At 30.2% G+C, this 18,194-nt stretch overlaps 1 protein-coding gene across 1 annotated transcript in view; it reads left to right on the forward strand.

The window, feature by feature from the left end:
- The window catches only part of LOC124368181 (extensin-like), a 192,114-nt gene that overhangs the window by 159,702 nt on the left and 14,218 nt on the right, over positions 1–18,194 (forward strand). The window lies entirely within an intron of this gene.

Below are 18,194 nucleotides of genomic sequence, written 5' to 3' on the forward strand. Positions count from 1 at the left end.
TTTTTCTTAACTAATAAGAGTTTGAGTCTTACTCATACAAAGTTATAAATAAAGACGAGCAATAAAGGTAACTCACTTTAAAAAGCATAAGAAATGAAAAATGAGTTGTCTTTTTATAATTGATACTGGTAAATCAGTGTGTGTGTATTTCAGAAATAGTTGGATATTTCTTATTTGTCAGCTATTCTTTTTCCCATTTTTTGCACCTTATTAGGTACTTTTACATAAAACCCTTTTTAAAATTACATTGTTGTTTTTTATTTCATTTATGCCATTCCTAGATTCATATCTTGAAAGTATAACTTTTTAAACACTTTAGCCTGGCCAATGCTGGATCTGCTGGAATTAGTATTCATGCAATGAAGATACCAAAATAGTTTTCCTCAAAACTACCATTAGGATAGTTTTGTCTATTTGTTAATTTTTTCCGCAAATATATTTACTGTCAATTCAGCGCCGACATAAATTTTATGAGACTCAGAAGCTGATTTAAATAACTTAACAGTCATCATCAAGGACTCAAATAAATAACTCAACATCAATGTCATCTTTCAATACCAACAACTAAATATGTTGAATTCATTAATAAGTGCTCACGTGTAACACAAGACAGCTACATTGAGGTTTATTAAGTAGACCTTGGTTAAATAAGTCTATCTTAGTCATTGTTAAAAAGGTAAACATAATTTTGTAAGAATTTCCGGGGGTGCTGGAGCATCTTCAGCACCCCTGTCTAAGTCCTTCACCGTGGGTAAATCCTAGGTATCATGTAAGTGAATCATTGAATTATTTCACTACTAAAACAAGTCTATTCATACTATTATTTGGACTGGCAAGGGCACATTTGAAAAATGAACGAATCGGACACCTTGCGTAAAATTCCAAAACGTAAGTATAGAAGACAATTTCCCAGGATTATGCGAGGCCTAAAACCAGATTGTTAAATTGACCATGAGTTTTTATATTTTTGTATTTTTTATACGTTTCTAATGGCAGTTTTTATGAGAAACACGGATCTCAAAGGAAAATAGAACAGAATCCTAATATCAAAAGAAGTGCCTCCGTTTGAAGATGAAGATCAGTAATACATAATACTACGTCCCACCTTCAATTCACTTATTATGACATACATCCTTTAAATTTAGAGTAAATAATACAAATCCAAAGAATTGTACACTATTTTGTTTATTTGATGAGGTTTAGTAAAGCCTGAAGAAACCGAAAAAATTTTGTTTTTCCATATATACGTATGTTGTTTCTTAAGATATGTCAAAAACTAACTGACCTTTTAAACTAAACCCCCCCCCACCCCCCCCCCCCCCCACCCCCCCCCCCCCCCACCCCCCCCCCCCCCCACCCCCCCCCCCCCCCACCCCCCCCCCCCCCCACCCCCCCCCCAATTAGGGGCATTTACCAATATACAAAATCAAATGTTTTCAGTATAACATGAAAAAACTTGTGTTGATTAACAAACAATACTCATTAGAAATTTTTATATTAAGGAATTTTACAGTTTCTGGCTCATAAGTGTGAATTTTCTGTAAATATTTTTGTACAAATTTATTTGTAACCCTCTACATAACTACACTTGCTCTCTTGATAAAAAAGGCTATTTTCACATGTTATACAGACTAGAACTTACTTTGATCTGATTGGGAATTTTTGGTGTTATGGATGAACGAAGCCTATCAACCTTGATTAATTCCTCATTTTTGCTCTACCCTCAATGCAAACAAGCTCTTGCATGGGGACCGTCACCTGAAACTCAAAACTATAAGTACTGCATACAGATGTTAAAATACTTTATATTATGATGCTTTACTATTATTATACATGCGTATGATTTAATTACACAATTGTGCTTCTAACATGTCAAATGATAAAAAACAACTTTTTTTTTATCCACGAATTTACAGTTGTTTAATTTCAGTCCTAAGGAGACTCTTTATCTCTCATATTTAGTTCCCGGCTTCTTCACAACGGGATAGTGTTAACAGGATAAACATATCTTTCTAGCAACATTGAAAAACCTTTGCCATATATTAACTTATTAATCCCAATCAATCTGCACTCTATTATTTCTCGTTGTTTTGGCTGGATTTTCCAATTCCTCTAATAGGGATATCTATTCGATAATGCTAAAATGACAGCGAAAAGTGCCGTAGCCTACCTAAGCAAAATGATGTTCGTCACAGTCTCCTTCCACAAATGGCTGGCGCCTTGAAAGGATTTTTACCCTAAAATTAAGACAGACATTTCATACACCTCTCTAAGGTTAAATATGTTACTTTTATTAAAAAAAAACAAAATCCTGCAGGTCAGATGTGTCTCCCCTATAAACTCCACATTGATTTTAATGAAACGCCATTCTCAATCTTATCACCAATGGAAGATTTTCTCTATTAAGCTTTGTCTATGAGGTCTTTTTAGTGGAAATGAATCACTGCAATCTCGGCAACCTATTCCATCACGTTTTTTCCACATTTTTGGTTCAATGGATCTTTAGAGGGTGAATTGGTCTTGATATAAATAAGTTAACAGTTCCCATAGCAAATCTGGATTTTGGATTTATAACTATTAAAATCGAATCTAACCTTAAATTAATCACAGCTCATTGCTTCATTAAGAATTTATACTTTGTCATCAAAGGATGTTTATGTTAAAAGCATAAACCATAAGTAAATTATTTTCTTGCTTTTTTTTAAACATTTTTGTACTTTGAGTAAAAATTTTAATCCTAAAATTAACTTTCTTTAATCAAAGACATTCTATACGAACGGACCATTTAATGTATAGAATTGACTATTAGTGATGAAAACACTTTCAAAAACCGTATTAAATTTAGTCTTCTCTAAGTTTTTTAAAACTGAAAAATGCTCAAATGTAATATAGAAATTAAGTCGGATTTTATCATATTTTATTAATGAGTTTAGATAGAAGACCCCAAACTCTTATAGTTTTTCAAAACAATATTTATAAAATAGTTAGTAAAATCTTTTGTTGTTTCATAATTAAAGAAATAAGAAACTCTAATACATATTATATATATATATATATATATATATATATATATATTTATATATATATATATATATATTAATATAAGTAGATAGTAATATGGGGTTCACTGGCGCACTTTGGAGCCGACCGAAAAAAGCAATGTAAAAATACTGTTCAAGTGTACCAAAAGGAAGCTGAGAAATAACACAGCAAATCTCAATGATAAAATTAACCGTATCTACAGGTCGTTCGTCTCCAAAATCCGATCGGTACATTACTATCTAACTCTGTGGAATGAAAAATTAAACAAAATCACAGCTGTTTGCTTCTACTTTCTTAAGCTGGTGCTTTGTAAAATGTTGTCAAAATCTGCTACGAATAAAGGAAAAAAAATCTTCGAAATCTTAATAAAAAATTTAATCAATTTAATACATTTTTTACTAAAAACATACTTTAATAAAAAAACTTTTCTACTTAAATTAGACACCAAACAACATGAACTCACCAAAGTCTCTACAATTTCTTGCAATTAAAACAGTGCAAACAAAGATGAATTCAGTGAATTGACGGTTTTATTCTCAAAACAAACAGTTGATTATCCCGTCTTTAATTGAAACAGAATTAAAAGAACTTGAAGAGTTCTTTTGCAGAAAGAAAGAACGAAAACTGCACAAGTGTACACAAAAAAAAACGAATAAATTAAGGGATTATATATTTTTAATATAATTACGAAAGATATTGAAAAGAAAGTTAAAAAATAAACAAAAGAGAGTTTTCATCGTTTTTTTATGGACATTTTTTCCCATTATTATACGTTCTTTCAAGACAATCAAGACTTATTTGATGAATGTCTTAGGAAAAAAAAAATAATTTTTTTTTGAGTATCAAGATTTATCAACACAAATTCATTAAAGAGCATTATAGAATTTTTCTTATAGAATTAGCCCACATATTGTGTGAAACAAAAAGGTATTACTGTAGATAATATTCCATGTGATTCCTATGAGAAGACACCAACTATGGTTATCAAAACAGTACTATGACGTGGCGGAGGGACTGCAAGTTTTTAGAGTTAAGACTTTATTCCTAACAAAGTTAATGTTGTTATAATTTCTTTATCTTTTATAGTCTTCTTTCCCAATAACAATCAAGTGTAAATTTTTCATTTTTTGTTTAATTCTTTAATCTTTTTTTTCATCCAAAACAGTCAAAAAATTCATGTTCGGCAAGGTGTACTTTACAATCTTCCAACTCGGCAAATTATTGTTAAACCCGAATTTATCTTTCATTTTCTCCAAATTCAAGATTCTATGTTTCTATCCTTTCTTCCCAATTCATTTAACTTCTTATACTCTTTAAACTTACATTCTCCAATACATTTAAACTCTTTCAAGAACTCCATTTAAATAGAAAAAAATTTAAAGACGGAATAAAATGAAATTTCGCTAACCTTCATCTCGAGAAGTCGGGGAGAATGTGAGTAAAACCGCATTCCTTTTTCAAGAGGTTCTTCGTTTAATTTCTCCAAATGCTACTATAAAATCAGCTCGAGGATTTTCTGGGTTCAAAATCATAAACAAATTCAACATCCCAGAGATAATGAAATAAAAATACAGGGTAATGATCTTTTCATAATAAACGTGTTGTATATCGATACCTACAAACCTAATGTATTCTTTGAAAAGGAAAATAATTTTGTCAATGGTTCCAAGAGATAAATAAAAATTTTTATTCTGTTTTCTAAATTCTGTAACAAATTTTGCTTTGCTTTCTTGTTCTCCATAATTGCAATTTTGTAAGCAGGTTATTCAAATGTGTTACTTATATTTCGAAATTTCTTAGGTTTGAGGTCTTTCAAACAAAATTAAATTACAACCTCTATCAAACTAAATATCTTTTATCGATAATGTCTTCTCCTCTATTAGAACACTTGTAACAGATTTAGGCATTATAACTATCTTCCATTTAAACAAAAAGATTTTATTGATTAAATGGGAGATTATGGAACTAAGTCTGCCGGAGATATAAATTTTTTCATAGCGGCAAATGTTTGTGTTTTACATTTTCTAACCAACCAGACGATAAATAGAAATAAATTTCATTTCTAATTGTAACATACTATTTTAGGATATTAGGTGTACGGATTCCAAAGATTATTTCCGGAAGAAATCGAGGATTTTTCATCAGCGAAAGAGTATATTTTTGAAGGTTTTAGAAGGAATGAAAGAGAAATAATATGAAACATCATCAATTTATTGTAAAAGACAAAATGAATGATTGTGGTCTTTGGTGTAGTCGTTAGTGTTGTTTCTATGTGTCGTGTTTGCGCTATGGGGCAATCACATCACATTCAACTTCCTACGGTGTCTATTGTTTTTAGAGACTTGGCCCTGCTACTGCTTACTGTCCAACCAAAGTAATTGGCTAGGAGCTGTAATTCGGGGTCTATACTCTGGAAATTTTTTTTTGTTCCCAAGTCCATCATTTTTCTTTGGTAACTTACTGTGATAGAAGTTGATAGAGAGAAGTACAATTAGGGAACTTTGTGTCGGGTGTTTTGTAATGTGTAATGTTGTACTTAATGAATGATGTGAAATGATGAATGGAATGAACGAATTAATGCAAGAGAAGGAAATGTACGAATTAAGAAGAGAAAAGGAATTAAGGAATGAAGTGGAAAGGTGAGGAAGCAAATGGCGCGCGCTCAACCACAGTTGTCATTACTCGGCTTGGTTCTATAGTCAGTTACCTCTATGGCCACTCGTGTAAAGGACTTTGTCCCCAACCACTGAAACTGACAACCATGTCTTCCTCAATTAAAAAGCGCGGCCCTGAAAGCTCTGGGGGATTTGAACCCAGAACCTCATGGCTTTGAAGGCAAGCGTTCTTACCAACTGAGCTACGGAGAGTCTTCGAAAGTTTATAAGCTATATCTCTGCTATATAAGTTCGTTTCAATTAGGATTTGTAGTTTACAAAAATTTATGAATAATTTTATTATTTCAAAAACCACTCAACCGATTTTTAATTGAAATTTGGCTACACATATAGTAAATACCCTTAACTCTTCGACTTTAACTTATCCATAAGGGTGCAAAATCATCCCCTATTTCTTAATATTCATTAAAAAAAATAAAAAAAAATTATCAGAAATACTCTGAAAACTTGCAAAAAACTAAGCGAAGTATTCAAACTTAAAATTTCATGAAAATATAACAAAAAAATTTTCAAAAACTACCCCAATCATTCCCTTATCTTTAAACAACTCTTATATCTCGAAACTATTGGAGCTTTTTTTGCTGAAAGTTTGGTAATAATAGTGATCAGTAAATATTAAAGTACATTTTCTATAAAATCATAAACTTCCGGTTCCATCCAACCCTTAAGATGACCTTGTGTGAGAATAGTTTTTTTGTTAATTTCATCACCATTTTTTTTAATATATTCTTTTGAAATTATAAAAAAATGAATACTTAATATCAATGTCTTTAACAATTCTGTAAAGTTTTTAAAATTATCCGATGAATAATAGTTGAAAATAAACGTGAATTTTTACTGAATTTCTCTAATATCGTTCTTAATCAACATCATAGGCTAAAAATTTCTCAGGAAACCACAACCTACATTTAACATGTCGAAGGTTGTTAACAGCTTTTTTGGAAAATCCATATTGATAAATTATATCGTTCTTTGAACCCAAAATATTTGGTTACATACTCTTTGGAGTGTATCAATGACATAGATAGGTCTATTTCGCTAAAAATTTCTCTTTTAGGGATGTAGGATTGTAATACATTTCCTTATTTATTACAGTTAAAGCTTTTCTTAAAATCTTGAATACATCTGATACAATGATTCTGAAAAGACCTTCCTGAAATGTTTTATAGTTTTGGTAATTCATCTTGATAATGAAGAACCGTTTTCAATTTTACTCTGATTATTTTTTTACATCCAAACCTATTCAAACTTTGGAAGGATTTTCTTTCTTGATCTATTCTGTCTACCTGTTTGAAAACCAATGAGATAACGAACTTGGGATTGAAGATATTTCTATAAATATTTGTAATTATCGAACGAATAAGTTGTTCTCGAAAATACCTTTTTGGTTCAATACATTGCCAGATCTAGGAAAATTAAACTTATAAGTGTTTTGTGACTTTTTTGAGTAATTTCATCAAATTCAACCTAATTTTACTCGTGGTTTTTATAATCAATTCATTGGAACTCTAATAAAAAAATCTGTAATTGTTATTTTTCCATTCAACAGGCATTAAACATTTTCCAGTTGCAGTCTTCAGTCAATCACATCATCGTCTTCTGCTCATATAAAACTTAGATAAAATCCTCCATTTTATAGATCGGAATAGTAACATTTTTCAAAAAATCCTAATCCTAAAATGAGATAAAATTTCCAGCTGCTTCAAACAAACCACCAAATTTAAATCTGATTCAAAGCCCATTAGAAGTTTGAGAAATAACATCACTATTTTGAATACGAAAATAGTTCCTTTAATTGTGCTTAATTGGCCAACAGTTTTCGAACTTTTTTTTCTTCTATCAATTTATTGTGTTTTCTTACTTCAATCTTAGAAAATAAAAACGGTATAAAAATATCGATTAATCTAACATTATCAGTTCCAAGATATGCTTGCACCATCCTTGGTTTTTGTTACAGTTCCAGATATAACTATAAAACTGGAAGTCTAGACGAGCAAAAGTTATCTCCAAAATTCAATATTAAACTCCAGTTCTTTATATTCGGTTCATTCAATTGTTTGTTTACTAATTGGATAGACAATTTTTAAACTCCGCCCTTTCAATATCACTAGCATATTTTCCTGTAGTCCGCCATTTAATAAGAGAAAATTTAGAAATTTTAAACATCATGTATAAGAAAGATATCATTTTTTCATCGATATAATGGATACGTTTTTATAAGAAAAAGATATATAATTGTTAGTAAAATAATATAAAAAGATTAGAAGTCATTTTTAATGATCTACTGTCGTCATATTCAGATTCCTCTTTCCTTAAATTTTGGCGATCTCGGTCCACATATTGTCAATAAAAAATTATGCAACAAGGATAGTAACCGCGTTAATCTATAATATTGTTCCAATCAACTGTAATCTTTATTTTTCATCCAAAAACTTTATACCTCAAGTGTTGATTTGATAGAGACAAAGAAACAGACATATGATCTTTTAATTGATAATGTTATTTTCTTGACTGAATGAACTCTGATGATAATAGTTTGAATATTTAGCCAAGTGTTATACCAATTCAATTTGTTTACGTATAATCTCATCATAACTTCGGATATAATTCATATTTTTGATGAAAATGTGTCATCCCAATGTTTCTTTTTTACAAATCTCCTTCGATTGCGTTTGCAATTGATAAAAAAGATCGAAAGCACTGTAAATGTCCCGCCAACTCTATTTATATAGGATAAAAATTTCAAAATCAAGTTTTTATAAATTGACTTTTTTTTGAGTTACAATTCAGCACATTTTTGTTCCCGAAATTTTTTTAACTCCAGTTGATAGTGTTGCATAGTATTTTAATATCATTAGTTTCAGTTTTTTGCCTTACATACCTCTCACAATATATGAGGCGCCCATTTATTTAGGGAAAATTTTATCGTGCATAAAACCCTACGCGGAAAACCTATTTTCAGTAAGAATCTTCCTCCATATTATTAAGTTTTTTTTCTAATTTTTGGAAATCTTGACAGCATAAGAATCATTGTATTCAACAAATTTTATGACCAATAGTCTCAAAAGTGATCTGTAGCATCTCTAAACTAAACTTATCAAAAGACTCTTATAAAATTAGTAAGTTTTTCATTAATTCTCACCAAACATCGTTTCTACTGAATTTCTATTTCTGGCTTCTAACTTGTTCATACGACTTCTGTTGTAAAAATTCCTATAAACATGGCTGTTTTATGATCTCGTAAATTTTGTATTCTAGTTCATTTAAACATTTTAATAGGATCTTCTAATTGAATCATTACAAAAACAGCAAATGGCATTAATTTCCTTTACTAACACCGCTTATTCTTTTTCCATTTAAATCTAATGGCCATTTTTAACATTCGGATCATGTAAATCAACAATATCGATGTTTTCTGATAATTTTATAGGTTTTCAAAATGTTTTGTGCTTTAACAACAACATCATGTTTTGTCAATACCAGGTCGAACACCGACAATTCTTTTCTTTTATTTTGGGGGGCCCAAACTAACATAATTCTTTTCAACTTTGTATCGCTTTCAGTAATTTCATCCAGCTTTTTCGATGTGAGACATTAAATTTGGTAAATAATTTTTTGTTACACCACTCATAAACTTCTTTTTCCAATGTTTGCTACTATTTGTATCACAGCAACTTCATTTGAAACTCATGAAATTTGCAAGTTTGTCTATCAGCATATTCTGCTTTAAAAAGCTTGCAATCTCGGACAGGGCAAACATATCTAATCTGGAAGGTTTTGTAATATACATTTTCTAACTTGTTATCGCAAACTCATTTTCTCAAACTATCAAAATTCAAACTATTATCTACATTTTGAATAATTTTGTGGTCCAAATACTGGTCAAAAATATTTTGTGAATCCATTATTTATTAAGCAATAAGGTGTGTAAATACACAACTTTCCTAGATTTAAAATCTTTACCATTACTCAGTTTCATTCAAAACAAAAACACATATAATGACACACAAATTGGGGGATCCTTTATAGAGTCATTGAATCTGAGAAGTCATTGATCATAGACGCCTTGATTTTTTCAAATATTTGATCAATTCTGATAGGTGGTTTGTCCTTACAATTCTTTCCATACCGAAGCCAAAAAATAACATGCAATATCTTATCGAATTTTTGTATAATAACAAACCCAATGCGTTCCACTCCCCAAAATCGATGTGTCCTAAATTCACCAATTCCACATTCGAATTTCGTTAACTTTTTCACTGGTAATGTATCTCCTCATGTAAGATTCCTCCTAAAATGTTTAATATTTGTTGCAGGATTTCTTCCAATTCCCCGAACTGTTAAAGGTTTAAATTTTTTTTTTCATGATGTTGATTTCACGGTCAATTCAAAAGTTTTTTCATCTAATCCAGATCCTGTAACATCTTCCAACTCTTTATCTAAACCTAATTTAAAATGTTTTCGAACAATAGGAATCACATCCCTTTTTTAACGATTGGAGCAGCTTTACGAACATATAGGAACTAACATTTTTAAACAACTGGAATATTTTCTCCAAAATATCCTAATAAATTCTTTCAAAAGTCACCACCAGATGTTTTTAAGTTCTTTCAACATGATTTTATGAAATTCTATTCTGGTTCCTTTATTGTTTTTTCTTATGTTTTTTCGAGAGTTTATTGTATTGTCTATTTGGTTACAAAAGTATCTTTTCTTCGCCATTTTTTAGTTGATTCTATATTTTAAAATTGAATACTAACGGGTATTTTTCTTCGTAAAAAGCGGATTTTTATTTTTTTTTCTGATTTTTGCTGAAATTTAACATTCCCACCTGCCATTTATATAGTTAAAAATTTCAAGTTTCTTCTTCGGATTCTCATTCCTAGTTTTCTCTTCAAAAAAAACATTGTGCTCCATGCTGTTGGATAGCGCAACAAATCTTTCACCTAAACGAGCATCTTTGTGATAAAAAAATCTATCCATTGACTAATCTTGCAAAACGTTTATCTGCAGAAGTGTCTGGAATTTGTGTTCTCTATGTTTTGCAAAAAAAAATATCGTCTGTTCCATAGCACCTTGATCTAATTTATTTATACCAGGATCTCCTCTTGTTTAGTCTTTTTTCGAGTTTTTGTGCCAGGCCCCAGATACTGATAAGTTTGTGTACGTGTAATTCAAAACGGGTAAATTGTTTGATAAAATCATTCCAAAATTCCACTACCCATCAATCATAGATGAACTTATTGCCGGGCAAAACTCGTTTTTAAATATTTAATTCCATCAGGTTTTTCAATCACTTTCATCAAGTTTGGTTCGAAAATAAAATCTTTTAATCGCTTTCTTTTCGTTCAAAAAAATTGTTTGTTTCCAGCCTTTTCCTTGGAGGCATAAATCTAATTAAATAATTCCATCAGAAGTTTTTGTCAAATCGACGTATATATCTGTTACTTCAAATCTTATTATCACTGTATATTTCTCACACCTGATCCTTCGATTCCTTTTTTCCCAAAGTTGGTGTTTAATCAAATTGAGATATTTTTTACCTTTACTTGACTTTGGTTTCTTAGTTGATGGATTATTATTTTTGTAAATTTGAGATCAGATTTATCCATAAAATTTAAGTATAACTACGTTTTCAATGGTCTTCTTCAGAATATAAACCGTTTCTTTTGGTAACATACAGTGCCCTGTTAGAATTAATCTCCGATAAACCTTGAGTTCCTTCATATGGTTTTTTCATTAATAATGATATCCAATTATGCTCATAAATATTCACGGGGCAAATTGTCCAATCCATAAAGAACTTTTCTTTTTTCTGTTCCCCAATACCAAACCAAAATTTATCAATCATTCCTTTCTGCTCTAGGAGAAATTTTTTATACCAATTTCACCAATTATTATTATCCGTTGTTCCAGACTTATTTGGTTCAAAACTCTATTGGGTAGAGTCTTCAATGATTCGAGGTCTAAATGGTGTTGAAGATTGGGTAATTTTTGGCAATTCATAACTCATGATTCTGGTTATCGAAAATATCAGGCAAATCTGTTCGTACAACTGGAACCAAATTCATTCAAATTTTGATTATCGACTTAAACACATTTGTCAATTTTTGCCAACTACCTCAACATTTTTTATTGCAGATGTTACAGGTTGATTTAATTTTTTTGAATAAATTCCTTGTTCTTTTTCATCAATTCGAATCTGTTCTTTAACATTCTTTTGTAGATTAATTTCTTTTCATATTTGTATCAAGTTTTTTTCGCTTCCTTCTGAAGTTACGTGTCGCCATTTTATTTTTTAGGAAAATTTTGAAAACGTAAACGTGGAAACGTGGAAAACGTGGAAACACGAAAACGAGAACACGAAACGTGGAACGTAAAAACGTGGGAACGTGGAACGTTGAAACACGAACGTTGAAACATGGAACGAGAAACGGTAAACACGAACGTGAAACGATGAACACGAATCATGAACACGGAAACATGATCGTGAAACATGAACGTGGAAACCGTGGAAACGTGAACGTACGAAACGGAAACACGTGAACGATGAAACATGAACGAGGGAGTGAAACAATGGAACGTGAAACGTGGAAACGTGAAAACCATGAACGTGAACACGAAACGTGGAAACGTGAAACGTTAAAAAACATGAAACACAAACCTAGATTTTATCACACGTTTATATTGGAAAAATTTATTCAAATATTTGCCATTTTTAGGCGTTCAAAGTTAATTAATAGTTAAAAATCACGTAGTCTTCCTTCACAAATTTTAATCCAACAATAAACTTCAATAAAAGTGTTAAAACGCATATCAGAGATCCCACATATATTGTCTATTAAATCTTTCTCGAATAGTGATCATCTTGCTGTAATAAATACAACAACATATTCAGGTTATTTCTTAGATAACTTGTTTATCAACGCTTTGAAAAGCATTGGGAAAAGATAGATTACAAGATTATGTTTTTTTTGACGATGACATTACGAAATAATTCCTTAATAACGGCCTGATTTTCCAAAATACAATCATCCAAAAACGATTAAAGAATTTCGGTTTACATTCGCTTAACGGAACTATGTCCTCGGAACGCATTATTAAAAATATATATATTTTCTGTACTTAAGTGTCTTCATCAATATTTTTCAAAATCTTATCTTGTAATTTTATTTATTGGCGTCTTGTTCTAAAGAATTTACTAAATAAACATACAAATTTGGAATAAGGAATCAACCTATTGTAAGATAAAATTCAATAATAAATAGTTGTTTTCTCCACATCCACTTGAAACCAATACAATTAACTAATCTGGATTGGGTTGATCTTTCGTTATTTTCTTCAAACGTTTTGAAGTTTGAAGTTTTATCTGATCTTTTTGCTTTAAAAAATTTTCTCCATTTAAATAACGAAGATTTTCATCTTGAAAGCAACAGCTTGCGAAAATGAAGCTGTTCAAGTTGACTTCAGAAAAGCTCTAAATTAGTTTTAAACTTGGAGCATCCTATACACTTAGAGGAAGGAATCAAATTATTTTTTCGCGTTTTAAGCGGCTTTTATTCTGATAATTTGTGTAATAAATTATTAGTGAAAGTTCTCATTATTGTTATAGGAATTTAGTAGAGAAGCAACATAACAAAATACTAGTGGTTTTAAACAAAGGATATTATACGTTTCGATCAAATAAAAAATTCCCTTAAATAATTTTATACTGAAAACATTCAAAACAATCAGATAAATCTTTTAAACATTTTGACGATAAACAAGTTTGGGAAATGCAAAAAAAATTATGCATCTCTATTATAAAATTACAAATCAAAATCACCAGTAAAGAATAATGTTGTCAGCAAATTTATTGTTAGAATTTGTTAGGGTTTGTTCAAGAAACTATTGAGCCAAATCCAAGTAATATTTAGGAGGTAAATAAAAAACGCCAAAATTTAGGGGACCGTTCGATGTAATTCGAAGTACATTGTAATCTCCGTTGAACCTGAGTTTTTAGAAAATCATACCGAACATTTACACCAAAGAATCTTGAAAATTTTTTTGTACCACATTTTTCCCAAAAATGTTGCTTGAATGCGGATCAAAAAATCAGTGAAAAACCGAATGAAATCGATGTATATTCCAATGAGACAAAATATTAAAAGAAATTCAAAAAATCGTTTTCTGACTATTCAAGGACTCTGAAGGAAATCTATTTAAATAATGATGAGTAAAACAACAATATATTTAACGAGATTGCACAAAGGAATAAAAATGAGTTGATGTGATGATGACAAAATTCAATATTTTTACTTAAAAAACAAGGGGGCGATTCGAATGGCCCCTTAACAATCTTTCATCCTGACACTGTTTTTTATCCAATGACGCCTTGCCCTTGCATTCTCAAATAAAAATTACTAGTTAAATATCTTGTCTATCTCCATGGATCAGTTACTCTGTAGACCTAACTCAATAATCAACTTAGATTTTAAAAGCAAACATAATCTTTACAATTGTTGACGCAATATAATGAATATTGGTTTAAGGCTAAAGATGTTGCAGAAAATATTGGAATTTAAAACTACTGAAGACAAGCTATCATAGATAATGTTAAAAGAAAAATAACAAAAAAAGCTTTGAAAACATAGATCTGACAAGGGTATCGAAATCGCGACCTCCATACAAAAAATTACATCCAGACACAATTTTCATCAATGAACCAGGCATATTATTCTTTAATACTGAAATCTAAACATGAAGATTGCAGAAACGTTTCAAAAATTGTGGTTTTAGAAAGAAGTTTTACCAGAGTATTAGAAAATATGCGATACAAACTTGAAAACGAAAAATAAGCAGTTAAAAGATAAAATAAAACAGTTTTACAAATTAAAGATGAAAATGAAATGCATTGAAAATAGAGAATCAAGCATTGCGAATGGAATTAATGAAGAGAAGATATGGTTATGTAAAGATTTTGATAAGAAAAAACACCTGTTTTTGTGTTAGTTAAGAAGAATCACAGGTGGAATGGCCTTATTACGTTATCAGAGCTCAGAACGAGAAATACCAAACCGATTAAAACATCTAAAAATAAATAATCCGGACTTAGAGAGATTTTGTTCATTGATGACGAACCAGAATTCCTATCAATCTCTACAACCAAATGAAAGAATCTTTGAATATTTTTATACTACGGAAATCATTTTACACAAATATGGCAGAATCTCGACTGATTTTATAGAATATCTAAAGTACACGATGAAAATGTTAAACTCCTTCGAAGATTGATATTTTGTTTGTAAATGTTTAGCATAACTAGGTTACCACGTAGAATTCTTTTTTCATATGCACAAGGCCATTTCGTTTTTATAACTTGCGCTGAAAATTTTTTTAGGCACAATCTTTGCCAAAAAGCATCTTTTCTATCTTTACTATACTGCCAGTATATTAAATTCAAAATATTTTTAATTTTCTTTACAAAAGTTAACACTTTTTCTCTTCTAAAAGTTAATTTGTTTCATTTTATCGTTTATAAAAAATTCCCTTACAATAACAGTCTTTTCTATTCTCTTCCTTGAACACTTTGTACATTTCTTTTTGAGATTCCATTTATATATAGAAAAAATTATTACACGAGGAAAATGTTAAACTCTTAAACTTATGATATTTTGTTTGTAAATGTTTTTGATAATTATTTAACCATTTCTATAGTTTTCTTCCACATTCCACATTGAGTATCTTCATAATATAATCTATGGTGATCTTCTTTACACAATCTTAACAATATGAGTCTTTCTTATCTCTACTATAGTGATCACTATTTAAACTCGGAAATTTTTTTAGTTTCTTTACATTTTAAGACATTCTTTATCTTCCCATGTTAATTTTTCTATTTGTTAGCATATAATTCTTTATGATATACCCTTTCACAATCCTTTGCAATTATAATGCATTCCATCTTTCCTATTGTTATCTTTATAAAATTCATCTTAAATCCTTTAAATTTCTTTGCACTTTGTACATGTCTTTTTGATGCGCCATGTATATTATAGAAAAATTTATAATTACAGTTTTGACGTCTTCCCAATTCATATTCATAAAACTTTCCGGTTTATTTCTTCATTATTTTAAATCGTTATACCTATAAGTTTTACAGGGAATCTGAGGTATTAATTTGATTCATCTCACAAAGATTTCTCTTGACACAATTGTTCTTATATTTGCTCGAAAATGTTTGTTTTTTACTAACAATTCTCTACTATGATCATTGACTTTAAATTTAGTTTCCGTGTGAATTTCAGGTGGAACATACTTGAAAACGGTCTCTAATAACTCCTTTTCTGCATCCTTATCGACGGCTTTCGGTTTCAATTTGAGTGGGCTGTGAACTGTATCGTTATAATTGTTTACGATTTTTTGAAGAATATCGATCCAATTTAAAAGTTTTATTAAAACTTTCCCAAAAAAAAAAAAAATTACTTTTCATTCTCTCATTTTGAGTTCTGTTATATCTCTCTACAATACTTGATTTCTCTTCGTGTTTCAGTATGATAAATCTTAATGTTGTATTTCCTCAAAACATCGTTAAATTCCTTTATTTTTAAACTCTAACCCCTTATCTGTATGAAGTAGGTTTGGAGGTTTTTTGTGATTGATCCTTATGGCATCTTTTTACTATATCTTCGAAAGCTTTTGGAAATATCTTTGCCGATTTTTCTTTTGATAGCTCTTGACCAAGCATATTTTGAGAAAGTATCAATAACATTTAACAGATACTTAAATCCATCATTTTGATCTGAATAGTTAGACATTATAACTAAATCTGCTGCCCCGATAAATCGTCAATTCCTAATGGTATAATTTGTCTCTTTTTAAACATTTTTCGTACTGGTGCATGAGATTTCTCGAGCTTCAAGCTCTATCTCATCTTTAGTCTTCAATTCTTGCTTAACAGGTTTTGGATTTGGATTTCTTTATAAACTTACTCTTGTTTGTCTTACATTTTGAACATTTTTGCAGCAATTCTATACAATCCCATTTTGAAGTTGAACGATTTGTTGAATCGATATTTTTCGTTTTCTTTTTACACTTGTGACAGCGAATTAAATCATCTTCCATTTACATATCAAAGTTTCCAAGTTTATTTAAAATTAGTCTAAGATATCTGTTTTATAGCCATACGGTACTGTATTGAATCTTAATTCTAGGACAATATTCTCTTATCATCTTTAGTGTTGGCGTTCAGTGCCAGCTTGTTTTATGGTAACAGTGTACAACTCATGTTTTATAACTTTTTGATGACTGTCATCTCCCTAAATTTCTTCCTTTATCTTTGAACAAAAACATCTCTTCAAGTTTTTCGATAATTTATTGTTTTTATTTACAACGCTTCTCTTTAATTTCCTTTACAACCTAACTGGGTTTTTTATCTAGATTATTTGTACGAGTACATCTTAGACCTTTAAACCACAAAATTCTTCTAAAACTTCGCTATTTAACTCAGCTTTGAATTTCCCTATTACCTTCTTATTTTTATTAGTGAAACATTCGTGATCTTTTGGATAATCACTTGTATCAAAGTCATCTATTTTTTTCTTTAATCTAATTTTAAAAGGGATCTCGTTTTCAATTCTAGAAAATAACTATGTTCTGTATCCATGGTAACACAGATTCAAATCTGGATCAAACTTCTTTAATTATTTGTTGTAATAAAACTCGTACATTTAAAATTTTGAGAGGTCGAGAACTGAAAATCCTATGTAAATCAGTTTGTTAAATTTAACCTTTTGTTTGTACATGTGACTCGCTTAGTACAGTTGGCGTCAAAGAATGTTAAAGCATTTGAAATTTGTTTTCTTAGCTTTGTTTTCATTGAAAATTCTTCATATTCCAAGCTTACTATCACTTCTGATTCTCACATTTTCCATAGATTTTCTCAAACACTGGAGTTGTTTCATCAGCATATAAAAAGTCCTTTTCAAAGTCGCTTGTAACCCCCACCTTTGGTTTCTCATGTTTGTGTTAAAATCAATGTATTCTATTTCCATAAAAGGCTTCTGATCGAATGCAATAACTCTATATCACATGTTTTCAAAATCATACCTTGTTCCAAATAGAACTTCAAATTTCTCGAATGAACAACGTATTCATTTTTATCCAGTAGAGTTTGGTGCAAAGTTTGTTTTTTAAAATGTTGCTGGAGCAAGAGTAAATCCTTGTGATGTTCGTGTAAATTTCTTGGATATCCAAGATCAACTTCGAGAATATAGCCATAAATCTTTCGTCGCCAAGGGAGTTCCAAAATTGTTTCTTTCCATTCTGCAGTTGTGGTAAGTTGTTTGGATCCATCCACTTGATATCACTAAACGGCAGTTTTTGCATTAGGCCAAACCCATAAAGGTTATTAGCATCAACGTATAAACAAATAGTTTTTTCGGGCTTTGTCTTATCAAAATCTTTTAAATATTTGTTATTTGCTTTCACCATATCGTT

Source organism: Homalodisca vitripennis, chromosome 8 (assembly GCF_021130785.1).
Source record: "Homalodisca vitripennis isolate AUS2020 chromosome 8, UT_GWSS_2.1, whole genome shotgun sequence".
In the NCBI taxonomy this organism is placed as follows: domain Eukaryota; kingdom Metazoa; phylum Arthropoda; class Insecta; order Hemiptera; family Cicadellidae; genus Homalodisca; species Homalodisca vitripennis.